The 15,553-nt window shown below is 45.2% G+C and overlaps 1 long non-coding RNA gene across 4 annotated transcripts in view; it reads left to right on the top strand.

The window, feature by feature from the left end:
* Positions 1-15,553, top strand: part of LOC109303384 — a 97,508-nt gene that overhangs the window by 57,807 nt on the left and 24,148 nt on the right. For 2 of the 4 annotated variants that reach the window (XR_002099080.1, XR_002099081.1), the window contains exons 3-4: positions 2,557-2,674; positions 5,132-5,288. This is a non-coding gene — a long non-coding RNA (uncharacterized LOC109303384). Of the gene's footprint in view, positions 1-2,556; positions 2,675-5,131; positions 5,289-15,553 lie in introns of those variants that run through there. The other 2 variants (XR_002099082.1, XR_002099083.1) reach the window with 1 other exon arrangement.

Here is a 15,553-nt window from a genome sequence, read left to right as displayed (position 1 = left end):
GGAATCATCAGTGTTTTTTGGGGTATGACATATGCAGTGAAATATAAAAAGGAATGGATAATGACCTTTAACATTAAAGTTAAAAAATACTATTATCATGATCAGTGTACCATGAAGCACAAAAACTTACTCTCCAAGCAACACAATATATTGTGTAACACACTAAAGTAATTAATAAAATGAAAGAACCATTCCTTGCAGATGGATATGTAGGGGAGTGGAGAGGGAAAAAGTCACCTCCTTTTTAGGGCCAAAACACACTGATTTCCAGTAGCAATAAGGGGGGGGGGGCAGTTGTCCCCCTGCAGAAGCAGACCTCTAGTTGCTCCTTCACTGTGCACCACTGCCACTTCTCTGCCTTCCCTGATGCTGCAGCCAAAGCAGGAAAGATGCAGGGTATAGCTGGAGGGAGTGGAAACAGAAGGGTCTTTCCCTCTGCCCCCCAGAACTTAGCATTTGGGGTTGGTGCCTTGCTCACCCATGCATCACTACATTATTGCCTGGGAATTCAAACCACTGCTGATGAACAATACTGTTGTTATTGGACTGTCCCTAGTTTTATTGTTAAAAATATATCACACACAGAATACTTCAAACAGAGACTGTATGACCAAGACTTGGCTGGGTGACATGGCAAGGCTTGTATTGGCCAACTTTGCCTTTGCCTTGCTAAGGCTGTTCACATTTGGTACCTAAACCCAAGGGACTATGTTTCATCAGTCATGCAAGCATGCCTTCCCTCTTTCATCTGAGGGATGTGCCCATCTCCTAATCTTCCCTCTCCCCCCCTGAGCTTTTGTTGGGAAAAGCAGCATATACATCTCATAAATAAATACATAAAAATAATAAACTCAGTGAGAAAGAGACACCTCAGGAAGCACCAAGTAGTTTGCTGTCCTCCAGTTAACAAGAAACCAGAGCCAGCAGTGTCACCAAGCAGCGATACAGGTGCTGTCAATGATGGTGGTGAAAAGGTGATGCCCATTTCTTCCTTCTATACTTTAAGACTGGCACGTTATCTTCAGTCTGTCCCTACATTTTCAGTGCTTAGAAGGCCAACCTTTACCACAGAACACCTTGATATTTCTCCATCTCAGACAGTCTCCTCATTCTGTCCACAGTCAAATCTCTGTCCGTTCAGGTAAAGCGAAGGCTATGCAATCACAGCATATGGAGGAAAGCTCACAGACCCCTGCACTCCTGTCCTGCACATGCTGAAACACCTTGGGACAACAATAGCCTGCTAAGAGGCAGAAGAACTGCAAAGCTGATGAATCATTATGTCCATGACCTGAAAGTGCATACTGCTGACAAACTGGTTTCCAGACAGTTCTCGCCTCCCTATTGCCCATGCAAGGAGGCATCTTATCAGACCCAGAAACAAAGAAACTGAATACCAATGATAAAAAAAACTGAACTGAAGCAGAAGGATTTAAAAGGTGAAACATCTGTATAGACATCTGCTGATGCTGTAGAATTCTTCACCCCGGCAGCATCCAGCACTGGCCTGGTGAGAGGAGCTTCGTCCTTCTTTGGAAGTCAGTCAGCTACAGGGAAGGGGCTTCCTGGGAATCAACTCAGGGCTCAGAGAATTAAAGGGGCACGCATGGTATAACCTGCTTCTTCCCACCATTTCCCTCCCTACTCAGGCCCAGCAACTTCCTACCCCAGTTATGCACTGTGTGCTGCTACTACAAACAGAACTTAAGTCAGCTGACCTCTTTATGAGGGATGACAGAAAAATGCCACGGAGATATACATTTTACGGCCTGGTCTTGGTTTTGATTCTTCACTTTTCTCAGGCAATTTAGAGTCAGCAAGAGTCTTTGAGGGGTCAGATGCCACAGGTTAGCTCACACTTTGCTGTGGGCTAAGAGAACACATGCAGGCAGTTGTCAGTGGGCATATCTACCCGTGCACCCAACTGTGCACTGCGCAGTCATGTAGTCATTGAGCAATACTAAATGACTGCACAGTACCTGCCGGTGCTGCACAATCCCAGCAGCGCACAGGTCATTTCCGACCCTATGGCACAATAGCAACGAGCTACTGCACAGTAACCTGTTGCTACTGTGCAGTAGCAGTGGCATTATGGTACATCCTGCTAACACTGTGTCACCATAGCTCACTGCTACAGTGATGTAGCAGCTCATGTAGATGCGCCCAGTGTATATCCGTATATCTCAGCCTTGTCTACAGTAGCTTATTCCTGGGTACATGCCTGGAGTGTAAAGTGATGTTGGGATCTAGCCTTCTGTCCTCATTTAAAGAAAAATGCTCCCGCTTTGTGTTTGCAGTGGTCCTTGGCATTAGCATTTAGAACAAGGTATGAAAACAAATACCGACAGAAAAATCCCTGCACAACTTCCTTAGATTATAGAGGACTGGCTTTGATGTTCAGAGAGAGAGAATAGACTATCATGTAGTCACAGTAAGTTCTTTTCAGTCCAAACAAGAGACTACTTTTATTTCATTGGATTTGCATACTTATAAAGTAAGTACCCATTTGCCTGTTCATTGCTTGGCTATAACATCATTTATCTTCTTTATTCACAGTTCCCCAGAAATTGGAGACTCATGCATCCCTGCCTTCAGCTTTGCTTTTGGCATCCTCCTCTGACGTATGATGAGTCATCACAGAATGCTGTTTAGGACTGCAGATATGAAATCTAAGGTACAGTTCTATCTCCCACACTTGTTTTAAAGGACAAAGCTTTACATTTGGCCCCTAAAGTAAAGGAAACCAGATGACTCAGGCAAGTGGCTAATGACGAAACAGAGTGCAATTTGATAACTCAGTCTGAGTTGATTTCCCCAGCCTGATCGTAAGGCTGGGGAGGGGAACTGATTGATCGGGCTCAGTTCCCTTCCCCAGCCCAATTGATCCCAGTGCTGGGGAGGGGAACTGAGCAATTGGGCTCAGTTCCCTTCCCCAGCTCCCCGGTCCCAGGTGGCAGCACCTGGCTTCCCTCCCTCATCTGGCAGGCAGATTGAGGGATGCAACCCCAGGAGGACTGGCACAGCCCCTGCAGCCCTCCTGGGGTTGCGGGCCCCTGATCTGCCTGCCTGATGAGAGAGGATGTTTTGTGCTTCCCCATTATAGCCTATGGGCGAAACGTCAAAACAGCATCAAAACAGTGTCACTATTTCAATGAAATGAAATGGAATAGCGGTTTTGAATCAAAACAAAATGTGAAACGAAATGCTGTTCTGTTAAAACCTTGAAATGCAAGTCGAAACAGAACGGTGCTGTTTTGCACAGCCCTGCTCAGCATGCTACATAGGGTCTGATCCTGGTCCCATAAAATTTAATGGCAAAATTTCCATTGATTTCAGTAGTATAGGGCTTCCCTCCTACTTTTTAATGATGTTCTTTTTATGTTTACAAAGGTTCAGCTTGTCATACCATAGCCTTCAATAAAAATAATGTAGGGTGGTGAATGCAAGTGGTCCACTTGAATTGGCAGCACCCAGGTTTGTACTGAGGAAATAAGGAACTTCCTCAGTCGATAATAGCTGCTGAATGTGAAACAAAAAGGACATAAAGGACACATGTTGTTTTCTGAGAGAGAGTAAATCTGCAAGGAGAGTATCTTGTGCAATTGTAAAAAACTTTCAGTCCACATACACATTGTCTAAGAAACCCCAATTTTTGTTAGAGTGGCCTTTTTGTTCTGAACATTTTCATGGAACATTGGCAAGTGAAAGCTAATATGGCTGTATCTACTTTAAAATCCTAACTACCCAACTTAGAGCATCTGAAGACAGCAGTGTCAGGTGTTCATAGCCAGGTGAGCTCAAGCCATTGGGTAACATGAGTCATTGCCTTAGATTTTCTAGGAGACTCAGTATTTCTAGTCAACAATTTCATTCCCCTCCCATTAAGCCTGCTGTCTGAATCAGGTTATGTCACTGTGACCCAGCTCAATGGAAACCTGAATATCTTTGAAACATAGTTATTGCTTTGAGCTACAGAAAGAACTGCTGCTGCTAAATACTTGGATGTAAAAACCAATCTCCACCCCAAAATTCCCAACCACTCTAAGCTGCCCCCCATGCCCTCCAAAACCTACTTCTCCCCCAACACCACACATCACTCCCAGCCATTTCAAAAGGATGGGAACTCTTGAACCTCCAAGAGATGCTATGTTGCTGTAGCAGTGCACTTTGGCAACATAGAGTTGGCGGGCAACCCATGATGCTGCAGCTACATCGCTGCAGCACCACGTTCCCTTGCTATATCGCATTAGTACAGTGACACAGTGGCTAAAAATAACTGCACTGCCCGCACAGTGCAGTAATGGCTGTTACTGTGTCACCTAAAGGAAGTACTAAATGACGGCGCAGTAACAATGATGCCACAGGGGCATGTGTAGATGCACCCACTGATCTATATTGCTGATCACACTTACAACAGATGTACCACAAGCCCATCCATCACTACAAGTTCTTGTGCAGTTTAATAAAAGACCTTTAAAATTCAGATAAGTCCCAAGGACGGATAGAAAAAGGCTCAAAGGCAGGAAAGTCTGTTCTGGGATATACTTGTGACTATTACAGGAGAACAGAATCAGAACCAAAAAGGTTGTTTGAGAAGTACTGCCTATATAGTATTTTGCACACAAGCATGCGCGTGCACACACACACACACACACACGGACATACAGGCTTTCCACGTGGTTTCCAACACACAATTCTTTACTTAGAAAGCAAAGAAGATATGCAAACCCAGAAATTACTAATTGGCCCTGCTTGTATTTTTTGCCCTTATTTGCTCACATCTCTGTGGCTAGATCACAGTCCTGTGGTGTGTCCAATATCTTTCTCCTTCAGCTCAGCCCTTGTTCTCTAAATCAGTGGTCTCCAAACTTTTTTGATTGTGCACCCCTATCAGTAAACAAACTTTGAGCACGCACCCCCAATATATGTATATTTATATTCGCGCACCCCTATCAGTAAAAAATTTTTGAGCGTGCACCCCCAATATATGTATATTTATATAAATATACATCTAAATAGAAGTTCTAATATTTTCTTCCTGCACCCCAATGGATCGTCTTGTGCACCCCACTTTGGAGACCACTGTTCTAAATCACAGAAATTACCTATCTATCTCTCTCCCACTCCCCAGCTCCCCTCCAGGTCTGCTTCTTGTAAGTTAGGTTTTAGGAACCTTTTCTTCTGTAACTTCCAGCCTCGCCATATCAGGTGAGTCCCAGTTAGCCTCAACAGGTCATCAAAGCCATCTATCAGCTGTTCTGTTGCTTAATTGCCTTTCCTACCCCAGAGTTCAGACATGAACAATTGGTTTGCTCTGGGGCAGCAGCCATCTCTTTATCCAAAAGTGTTTTATATATATTGATGATTGTCGGGTTTTAACAACCCTTTATTACTAGCCCTCTGCCACCTCTCTTTGAAAAGTTAGTCCATGATGGGAAGTGAAAAGACAGCAAGAAGAAAAAGTTCAACTAGTCTTATAATCAAAATGGAGTCAGCTATTTAATACAGATATATGCAGTTTATCATCTCAGCTCAAATTCATAAGCTGTACCTAAATTCCCCAGAGGACTCCAGGGTGTAACACATTTAGCATGAATGCTAACTAATATGACATAGTCAAAACCTTGGCAATTAACCATGAATTTTTATGACAAATTACTTCTATAGCTGTAGAGTGGACTTCTCTCTCTCCCTCTCTCTCTCTCTTTTTCCCCACATGAAGAAGGAAACATGTATGTTTTAAGGAATCTGATATGGAATAAATGAACAGAACCTATGTGGTGACCATGTGAATGATGTTATTGTACTCATAAACCACTCCTACAAGACCCTAAACTGAATTGGACTACAGAGTTGAACACTTTAAAAAGGGTGAGACACACAAGATAGGAAGGAGCAAGATTTGTGTCAGATTTCCTACTTCAACAGTACATTTCTGCCCAACTGTACAAGGTGATGTCTGACAGTGGGGGAAAGTAAGCTGAGACCTAACGGGGCATTCAGAGCTAATTTACAGAACAGGTAATGAACATATGACATCTGTTAGAGAATCCCTACTCTGCCTGCCCTGCAGAGCCTCTTCTGCTATATAATTGCAGATCAAATATCAAGTTCATTCAGATCATACAGAATAAATAGCCTACTGTCTCCCTCTGCAACTGTACTGCTACATCTGAGCCTAAAATAAACTGATCAGTGCTTCTTCAGTGGTACTGAAGAGCCCCAGAAAAGTATCAAAAAAAAGCAATCCAACAAAGAGGAAGCAGCATATACAATGTGCTCAGCATGTCACAAGAAGCAGATCCACTACATAAAATGCTCCTCCAAAAAGCTAAGCAGCATGCTCCTCTATCCACAACTTTTTTCTCTTGCTTGCAGTTTCTATAGCAAGAGGAAGTCTCTACAGCATGTCATTTGTCGTAGAGCAAAAATAAATGCTAACAATGTTGGTACTGACTATTAACTAGCAGCTCTGCCGTGTCCTATGGATCATTTGAATTGTTGTCACCCACTGACACAGAGGGTGTGCTGGGGGGGGAATGTAGGCAGCTAGCTGTAAACTAGCTCCATATCCATCATGGCTTTTAAAAGCCAGCTAGGGAAGATTGGGGCCACTGCTAGCAGCGGTTGTCAATGCCTTCCTCTGGGGAGGGCAGGGTGCAGGATGTTCTTAAGTCTGTGGTTGTCTGGTCCCTACACTCAAGAAACCATCACCTGACACTGACTACTCAGCCAGTTATCCCCCTCTTTAAGCAACAGCCCTCTTAAAACGACCGCAGCAGGGATTGTTTCAAAGTTCCTACCAGGGTGCAGGCTTTGTGGGAGTGGGGGGCAATTCCAGTGTCCCTTCTAACTTGTCCCTTAGGGCAGGTGCCCCTCTCACCCACCCCTAGTTATGCTGTTTCTAAGGTTAGTGGACAGCAACCTCCTGCAAGTCCAGTATGGTAAGCAGGCTTGGTGAAAACACATGGGAGATCATTCTCAACAGTTGCTCCTCCACTCTGAAATTCGCTTCACCTCCGTGCCCCTTGAGGCCTGCTGGAGCCTGGGTGAGGACATCTTCCCTAAATCCTGTAAGACCTTCCTATTTGGGCAGGCATTTAGCAAGCAAGGGGAGGCTGGGATACTCTTTAGGCAGGGGGTGTCTTATATTCTATTTTAATTCTCTACTTGCATTTATACATTACTTTGTTCTCGTGTTTTGTTCTCTTGTACAGTCTTTTGTTTCATAAGCTATTTTATTCTTTTCCTATAAGCCATCCTGAGCCTCTGTTAGGAAGGGCGGCACATAAATCTGTAATAAACATTTATAATGTAACATTAGTATAGCCCGAGAGGCTGCCCCTGCAGCCCCTTTGTCATGTGCACAGACCCCAGTGAAGTCATTGGTTCCTCACTTGAGTAAATGCTGCAGTGACAGTGAACATTTAAAGTGAAGTTCAATCTGGTAAAGCAGCCTTGGGCAAAGGATGTGGCAGAGTGCTATGTTTGTCAATCATTTGTGATTTCTATATCAGGGTGCTTCATTTCCTGCTACAGATATACTCTTTAAAATACCTATGAGGGGCTACATTTATGATGGGGCGCCTTAGACTCAAAGCTGCAACACCTATTTATTGTTTGGCTACCAAGTGGAATATACAGCTCTTGAGATAAGTCCCTACACCCCCATACGAGTAATTAGAGACTTACAAATGGGTTTCACGCAAGGCAGCATACTGAGCTGCCTGAGATAGCTAGTAGGAGATGAGGTGCCTAAATACCTTTGAGGGTGTCAGCCTAGTTGCCCTCCTCCCTTTAGGATTCATAAAGACAAATCCCCTCCTGGAATTAAATGCCTATATCAAGTCAGATCTTTCTCACACAAAGAGTCAGTGTTCTTCCACATTCCCCCTCCCTGCTTCATGCAATGGCCTCATAGTTCTGCCACTCACCTGTGTTCTAGCCACCAGTGGAAGGTTTGGGATTAAGAGTGTGGTCGGGGGTAGAAAGGTAAGAAAGGTTTATTGACTTAATAAACACACAATTATGCGTAGTAACATAATAACAAGGACAGACAATAACAATTAGCATTGGCAACTTATTGGCAGTCCCCTTTGATGCCTGATGTACGACAAGTTCCTCTTTTGCAAAGCTCAGCGAGGTCAGGAATTCCTGATTAGCGCAGTTTGAGGGGTACTGGGAAGGACCCTGGTATTTAGTCTTTGGGCTCCTTGAGATCCACTAGCCCACAAATTTAGGTTAGCAGTTAATTCTAAATTAGTAGCTTTTTTATACAGCTGTGTCTTCCTTTTAAATTACTTTTGGATGTGCTAGCCAATTTATAACTTCTGAACTATGCTGATAACTTACAGACATACAGATTCTTTCATTGGAAACTTTCCTTAGGACTGACTAAAAGCACTACAAGCCTTTGCATTTTTCTGATAAGGTTAATTTTTAATACGCCATAGGGCCTACTACTTTTACAAGGCTTTGTTAAAGTTATTAGCCTTACTACATATAAGACCTCACTAATTTTTTATTTTAATTAGGCTCTTAATAATAACATATAGCTTAATATCTGAACAAATGACAGAAAAACACTTGGTCTAATTTTTACAGCATTCAGCAAGCAACTTAGATACAATTTTTAGCTGCCACAACCTGGCATATCAGTCTGAAGTAGCAGATCCAGAAATGGGGCAAGGTGGGTACAGCTCCACTTTGGCTGTGATGTTCATGTCCAGTGAGCTCCGAGTTCATTGCCTGGTCAGTGCAAGCTCCTGCTAGACCTCTCAATGAGCAATGAGGGGTCTGACCAGAGACACCACTTCTGCATGGCTCTGGAGTCCAGGAGGTGAACACTGCTGCTATTCACTAGGGCCGTGCAAAGCTTTGGTAGCTGATTCGATTAGGAGGAAATTTGGCCTGATTTGGCAACTGAATCTCCAAATCTGACTCGAATCAGAAGACCTATTAAAAGGTCCAGATTGATTCAGAAGCCTCCGAATTGATTCGGAAAAGATTTGGAAAGATTCGGAGATTTGGGAGGCAAATGTTCAGGAAACAAAAACTTGGGGGGTGGGGGGGGGAACTGCTCTGGTACTGACATCTGTAGCTGGCCAGTGACTGTGATCTTTCCCTGAGTTCCCTTCCCATCACAGTGCTCTGGGGGAAGGACGTAGTAACAACGTATGAGGCTGTGTGTGGAATGATCTGTGCTTTTTGTGAGCTGTCTTTCTTGGACCAGCAGCATCTGAAAGGCTCTGGTTTGCTATCTAGTCTCTTGGTAGCTACGAGCTAACTAGTCTCTCTTCTTCTCTGTTTTCTTTGACAGTGTGTCATCACTGTGCACGGCAGGAAAGCACAACATATATTATAGACACATACACATTTTGCAATGCACCAAGCATTATGAAGCGTGCTGGAAAGGCAGGTGCCAGGTCTTCTGGCAAGGGAGGAAGAGGGGGCAGAGGGAGAACTGCAAGTCCCCTCCTCCCCAAAAAATAGATGCACCCTCATTCTTGGCAGTGATGAGTCTTCTGCTGCTAGCGGAAGCAAGGAGGTGGGAGCAGTGTCTGCACCTGCACCATCTTCACTAACACCGGCAATAACCACCAGCACCAATATGACAGTCTCCACCCCAATTTCAGTTCCCAGTGTGAGCCTTTCAGTGCCAGAAGAGGAGCTGGATCTGGAAGCAGCAGAGCTGGGTGCCATAGCGAAGGAAATTCTAGGGAAGGAGTGGGAATCTGAGTTTGTGCTCCACACCCCTCAAAGTTCCCCTAGAGGCAGATTTCTTCTGGAAGGCACTTCAGAAGAGGTTGTGGGGGCAGGTGGCTCAGCTCCTCCTGTTGTTGTGCCTTTTCCTGGTGAGGAGGGGGATAAGGCAGGATCCCCACCCACAACCCAGAAGCGGGTGGGTAGTGTAGTGTGGGATCATTCTGAGGTGGCAGATCATCCCAGGTCTGCTACCTGCCAGCACTGCTGAAAGCAGATGAGCTGGGGCAAGGATGAAAAACACTTCACCACCACAGCAATACTGCTGCATCTCAGGAGGCAGCACCCCCTTGCCCCTCCTTAGCCTGGCACCAGGGGAAGCATACCCAAAAAGAAGTCCCCCTCTCACTCCAAAGCCCCCTCCCAAAGCAGAGGCAGGCCACCCTGGACCAGTGGGGAAAAGGTGGAGACAAAGGGGGGCTCATTCCCAAGACAAGTGAGATCACCCAGAGCATTGGGGAGATGCTTGCTCTGGATGGCCAGCCTTTCTTCTTTGTTGAGTGCCCAGGGTTCAGTCCCCATCATATCAAATGCCCACATGCACCACCTATAGCAGGACAGCATGCAGGGAGTACTTGAGGGAGGAGCTGCAGTAGGCAGGGCCACAGGTTGCTTTGCACTTCACCTTGGACAACTAGAGCAGCCAGGGTGGAGATCATGCCTACCTCTCCCTCACAGGGCACTGGTACGATCAGTCAGGGTGTTGGTGGGCTCTCCTTCAAGCAGAGGTGATGGATGAGTCCCACACAGCAAGGGAGATCATGGTGGCCATGAATTGCATGGGGCAGGGGTGGCTCATAGAGCAGAGCAAGCTCACCTGCAGGTTCATGGTCATCAACAATGGGGCCAATATAGTGAAGACGGTACATAATGCCAGCTTTGTTGGCATCCGCTGCATGGCACGCAAGTTCCACCTCATAGTATTTTGTAAATTCCCTTTGAGGATCAGGACTGAGAGATTGGAGAGAGAGTGGTTTTCTTGTGAGAAATGTGGCACCACAGGTAATTGGGTATTCTTATCTTTAATAGATTTCCGGTGTATATTCATTCTGGTACACATTTGTTGTTTGGTCTCTCCTACATATTTTCCATCAGGACATTTGGTGCACTGGATGAGATGTATAACGTTTCTGGAAGTGCAGGTGTAAGATCCAGGAATGGTGATGGTTCTGTTGTGGGGTGTAGTAATTGTGGGGTACTGGAGATGTGTTGGCAGGTTTTGCATTTCTTGTCATGGCATAGTCTGGACGTATTTGGTGTGTTCTGGGCTGTAGGAAGTTTGCTTCTACTGATGAGGTTAGTAAGGTTCAGTTCTGGTTTGAATTTACAAACAACTTTTCACAGACAAGCCTGTAAACTTCACTTCATCAACCTCCTAAATACAAAAACTCATGGACTTAATATAGACAATGGTTTTATGACACACTATAACCTGCCTAACATCTGACTCTCCAGGTACCTCTCTACTTTTACCTACTACATCCCCCTCCCCCACTCCACCCAGCCTGTCTCTCACCCCTGTGGTCTGTTCTCTCCCTCTTCCCAGGTGGGCTTGGCTGTGCTTCTCCTGGGGAACTCTCTCTGCATGTTCCCTGCCCTCTAGCATGTGGGGCCACCCACCACTACCCCGCCATCCAGCATCACTTATCTCATTGGATGCGTTGAGTTGGTCTTGCACCTGTGGTCATTTGATAGTGGTGTTCCATGAGGGTTCAGCTGGCTGGGTCTCTGGTGCTGCTGGTCTTCCTCCTGGTCCTGCCGCACCACCTTTGTTCTTGGAGATGCCAAATGCTGAGCTTCTCTCAGTGTCTCCCTTTAAGCAGCCAGGGCTTCCTTCTGGGCCAATCAGCACTGGCTCCCAGGGGCATATGGGCTCCAGGGCTTCTGACCCTGGAGCCAGTGTGCTACTCCAGTTTCCCTCCAGGCCTTTTCTCTGGTGCGCTGGGGAACCATGGCTCGCCCAGATCCCGCTGGGTGAGTTTTCCCCTGGACCTCTTCTCCAGTGTGCCAGCAAAGCACAGCTTGCTCAGATCCCACCAGGTGAGTTTTCCACCAGCAGTGCTGGTCCCACGGGGTCTGGCAGGAGCTGCATCCCAGCCCCTGCTACAGACCAGAACCAGCACGAGATTGCACCTGTTAACCAGCACCTATTAACCTATTGCACCTATTAACCAGCAAGAGATTGCACCTATTAAGGTACTCAGCTGGGCAAGTCAGGTTCAAGTCCCTGCTCAGAAGGCTATTTAATTATTTCTGTGAAAGTAGAGGAGCTTCAAGGAGAGAGATCAGGACATCCTTCTCCCTGAATATGCCATACCTAGGGAATTAGAGCATTGTCCTAAAAGGTGGAAGACTTGGCTTTAACTCCAACTGTGGAAGTACTTCAACTTGGTTCTCCTACATCCCAGGTGAATGCTCCAGTCACTGTGACACTGAGGGAAAATGGGGGATGGGGGCAGGTGGCCAGATTTTCCTAGATATGCTTTGTAGTAGAGTTGGGGATAGACATGCTCCAAGCATACCTACTAAATCAGGCCCTGTAGGCCAGACCATCAGAGGAATAATCTGTTTTGTTAATCCTGTCAGGGCTTAGGTGTGAGATAAGATGCTGAGCAGCTCAGCATTGTCGAGACTTGGGTGGTTCTGGGTGTACTCAGTGAGAGACATGAAGGTGCCTTGGGGACTTATCTTCCATAAATGTAGGCACTTAGAACGTTTAGGCACCATCAGGGTTGGGGAGAGGGTTTGACGATCTAAATTTTGGACCTTGGCCTCTTGTGTAATAGACACTGAAGCCCTGCATGAATCGAGCCCTTGTCCTGCAAATACAGCCCAGGCTTTGAGAGTCACCTTGCACTTCAGCACCAAAAACAAAATGTTTTTAATGGAGCAGTTAAGCCCTCAGGGATGCCTGGGCAACTCTACTACCTTTCTGTGGGCTTGTCTAGGTGTGGCTGAAGATCTAATCTGGCTTGCAGCACCTCTGCTGCTAGTGCTGATGCAAAAGATAGAAGGTTCCCACATTGCCCATCAAAGCCCAGGGTGAGCTTTCAAGGCTTGGAGCAAGAGGAAATCCTCCCCAGATCTTTTATATCAAACTAAACAAATTTGGAAATCAGCCAGACACAATCGATACAAGACCCTGTGCTTTGCTTCTACAAATAAACCTTCATGCTCTACTGACACTTTTCACTGAATGCCTGCGCTTAGAAATATTTAAACTTTTCTTTTGCAATTTGCACAATAATATTCCAGCTCTGAGGGCAAATGGGCTGCATTAATAGGACTGTAGTCACTCTCCATGGCTGGTTCTTATTTTTCTCAAACACTGTCACCCAATCCTACTTGAAACATAGCTCAGGAGAGATTATGTGTCTATGGACGTCATTGCTGCTAACAACTGCGCACTTGGCTTTGTGTTTTCTCCCCTCCTTTTTTGCCAAGTTATCCTAAGAGGCAGTTTCTGACTGGCAATGTGAAATGTTACCTTTATCACTTCTCCACAGCACCAACAGTATTATAGGTTGTCAGTCTAAAAAAAGCAACATTGTAAAACTGCGCTGAGGAGAAACTGCAGTTGAAGCATAGGCTCACCACACTGTAGAATCTAATAGATGGGAACGACCCATTAAGTGTTGACATAAATGCTGAGCAGTTCATTTCAGACAATTCTTGCTAAGCTAAGCTTGCTTGCATGTGCATATTCATTTAAATAAAAACATAAACATTAATATAAATATAAATATATGTATATACACACACATCCAAACAAATGCACAGGGACAGTACTGTGCATCCCAAACCTTGTGCAGCAGACCCTTAAACACAGAACAATGAGGGGGCAAAAGATTGCTCACTGCTCAAACATCACTAGTGACGCAAATCTCTAAGTGGGTCAAATGGAAAGTGATGTTAATGAGTTTACATGAGAACAAGTTAAAAAAATGGTGGTGAAAGGAAAGGAAAAAAGATAGGGATTTAGGAGGGTTAATAAATGAAGAACTGAGTATCTGCCTTCACCTTAAAATAGGAATGTTATTTCTTAACTAGAAGATATGAAACAAAATAGGAAAACAAAGAGGAAATCATCAGTTGAGGGCAATTAAAAATAATTAATGAGCAAAAAGATTCCATAATGAAATGTGATTCTTGTGGAAAATGCATATTTGCTGGCACTTGGATATCCTGTAACCTATCAGAGGAATGAACAATGCTGTATTTACATCTAGGCAAACCTTTCCTTTGCTGGTATTCCATTACAAATATGCACACTATCTGAGGACAGTCGCAGAAGTCAGTGGTTTGATTTTGAGACTGTTTGCAGTATTTCAGGAAGCTGGTAAGAGGTGCTGACAGCTTTGAATGTCTCACATTCTTTTCAAAATTAAACAAATAGGAGACCATGCAATGAGAGCCTCTGTCTATCTCATTTAACAGAAAGAAACACTGTTCTCATGCCATCCTCTCATAAGATAATGCTATAATAAATAGTGCCATCCAGCATTGCTTTTCATAGAATCAGAGAATCGTAGAGAAGAAGGCCTAGAAGGGACCTCTAGAGGTCATCTAGTCCAACCCCCTGCCTGAGGCAGGATCAGCCATATTCAAACCATCCCATACAAACCACAATCTAAACTCTACATAAGACTAACTTCAACCCTGACCCAGTATAGACCTAGCACCCTAATCTGCCACAGGTAAAGCAAGGGAACCACAGAAGCCAATGTCCTACTTCTATAAAATGTTGTCAATATACACTCAAGAGATCCCAGTAGAGGCCATGCCCCCTGCAACAGTCCATACCAAAGGCAAAAACCCCCACAGTCCATACCAATCTAAACATGGGGCAAAATTCCTTCCTGACCCCATATATGGTGATGGATCTGACCCTGAGTGGAGGGGCAAGACCCTCTAGCCAGGAACCTCTGGCTTCAGTCCCAGCAGGAGCACTGGCACACTCCAGTCAAAGTCCCCAGCCTTGGCTGTAGCCAACACCCAATGTCTCTGGGAAGGCTTAAAAACACCCTGACACATAGCAGAAAAGGGGTGGGGTAGGGGCTGGGGCAACCAGCAAGGCCTGGTAGAACATGTACATAGCTATACCTATATCTTCCCTGATTAGTGGCTGTCCAACTTCTTCCTGAACAGCTCCAGTAATTGAGTGTCCACAGCTTCCCTAGGCAGTCTATTCTATGCCTCATTATTCTAGCAGTAAATTTTTTTTCTGGACATCCATGTTGACATGTCACTGGGTACAGCCGCGGCCCTCAGCAGCCAAGTGCCTTGTGGGTGCATGCCATGAGGAGGCTGGACCTTTCTGGTCCAAATGCTTGGCCTGGATTGCCCATTTCTTGCCTGCCACATCTTGATGTTGAGTATCACTTATTCGGTAGGTGGTCTTCCAGCCAACTGCTCATCCTCAGGGTCTGTCATGACTGTCCTTTTTTCAGGGCTCCTACCTCCTCTTACATCCTATCTACTCACCGACCAGATGGAACCACAATGGTTGATCCCAGTGTCTGAGTCTGAAGTTGACAAATGTTCTGACTTCATGGCCACTAGGCTTGGGGTTATCTCTAGGCTGGGTCCAATGGGCTATACTGCTTGCTCAAAACAATGCTGTCTGTCTACCAGTGCTCAGTAAAATTTCTAGAAATTAAATCAGGTGAATGTCCTGGCCCCATTAAGGAGCCCATTAAGACCAGGAATCCTGGCCCTCTAAAGAAAATCAAGGCTCTAACTGAGCTCAGGTTCTTTATGATCTGGACCGCTTGATCCAATCAAAAATAAA

The sequence above is a fragment of the Gavialis gangeticus genome, unplaced genomic scaffold (genome assembly GCF_001723915.1).
Source record: "Gavialis gangeticus isolate Ggan-Ray unplaced genomic scaffold, GavGan_comp1, whole genome shotgun sequence".
NCBI classification, from domain to species: domain Eukaryota; kingdom Metazoa; phylum Chordata; order Crocodylia; family Gavialidae; genus Gavialis; species Gavialis gangeticus.
This window is presented reverse-complemented; position numbering and strand designations above follow the sequence as displayed.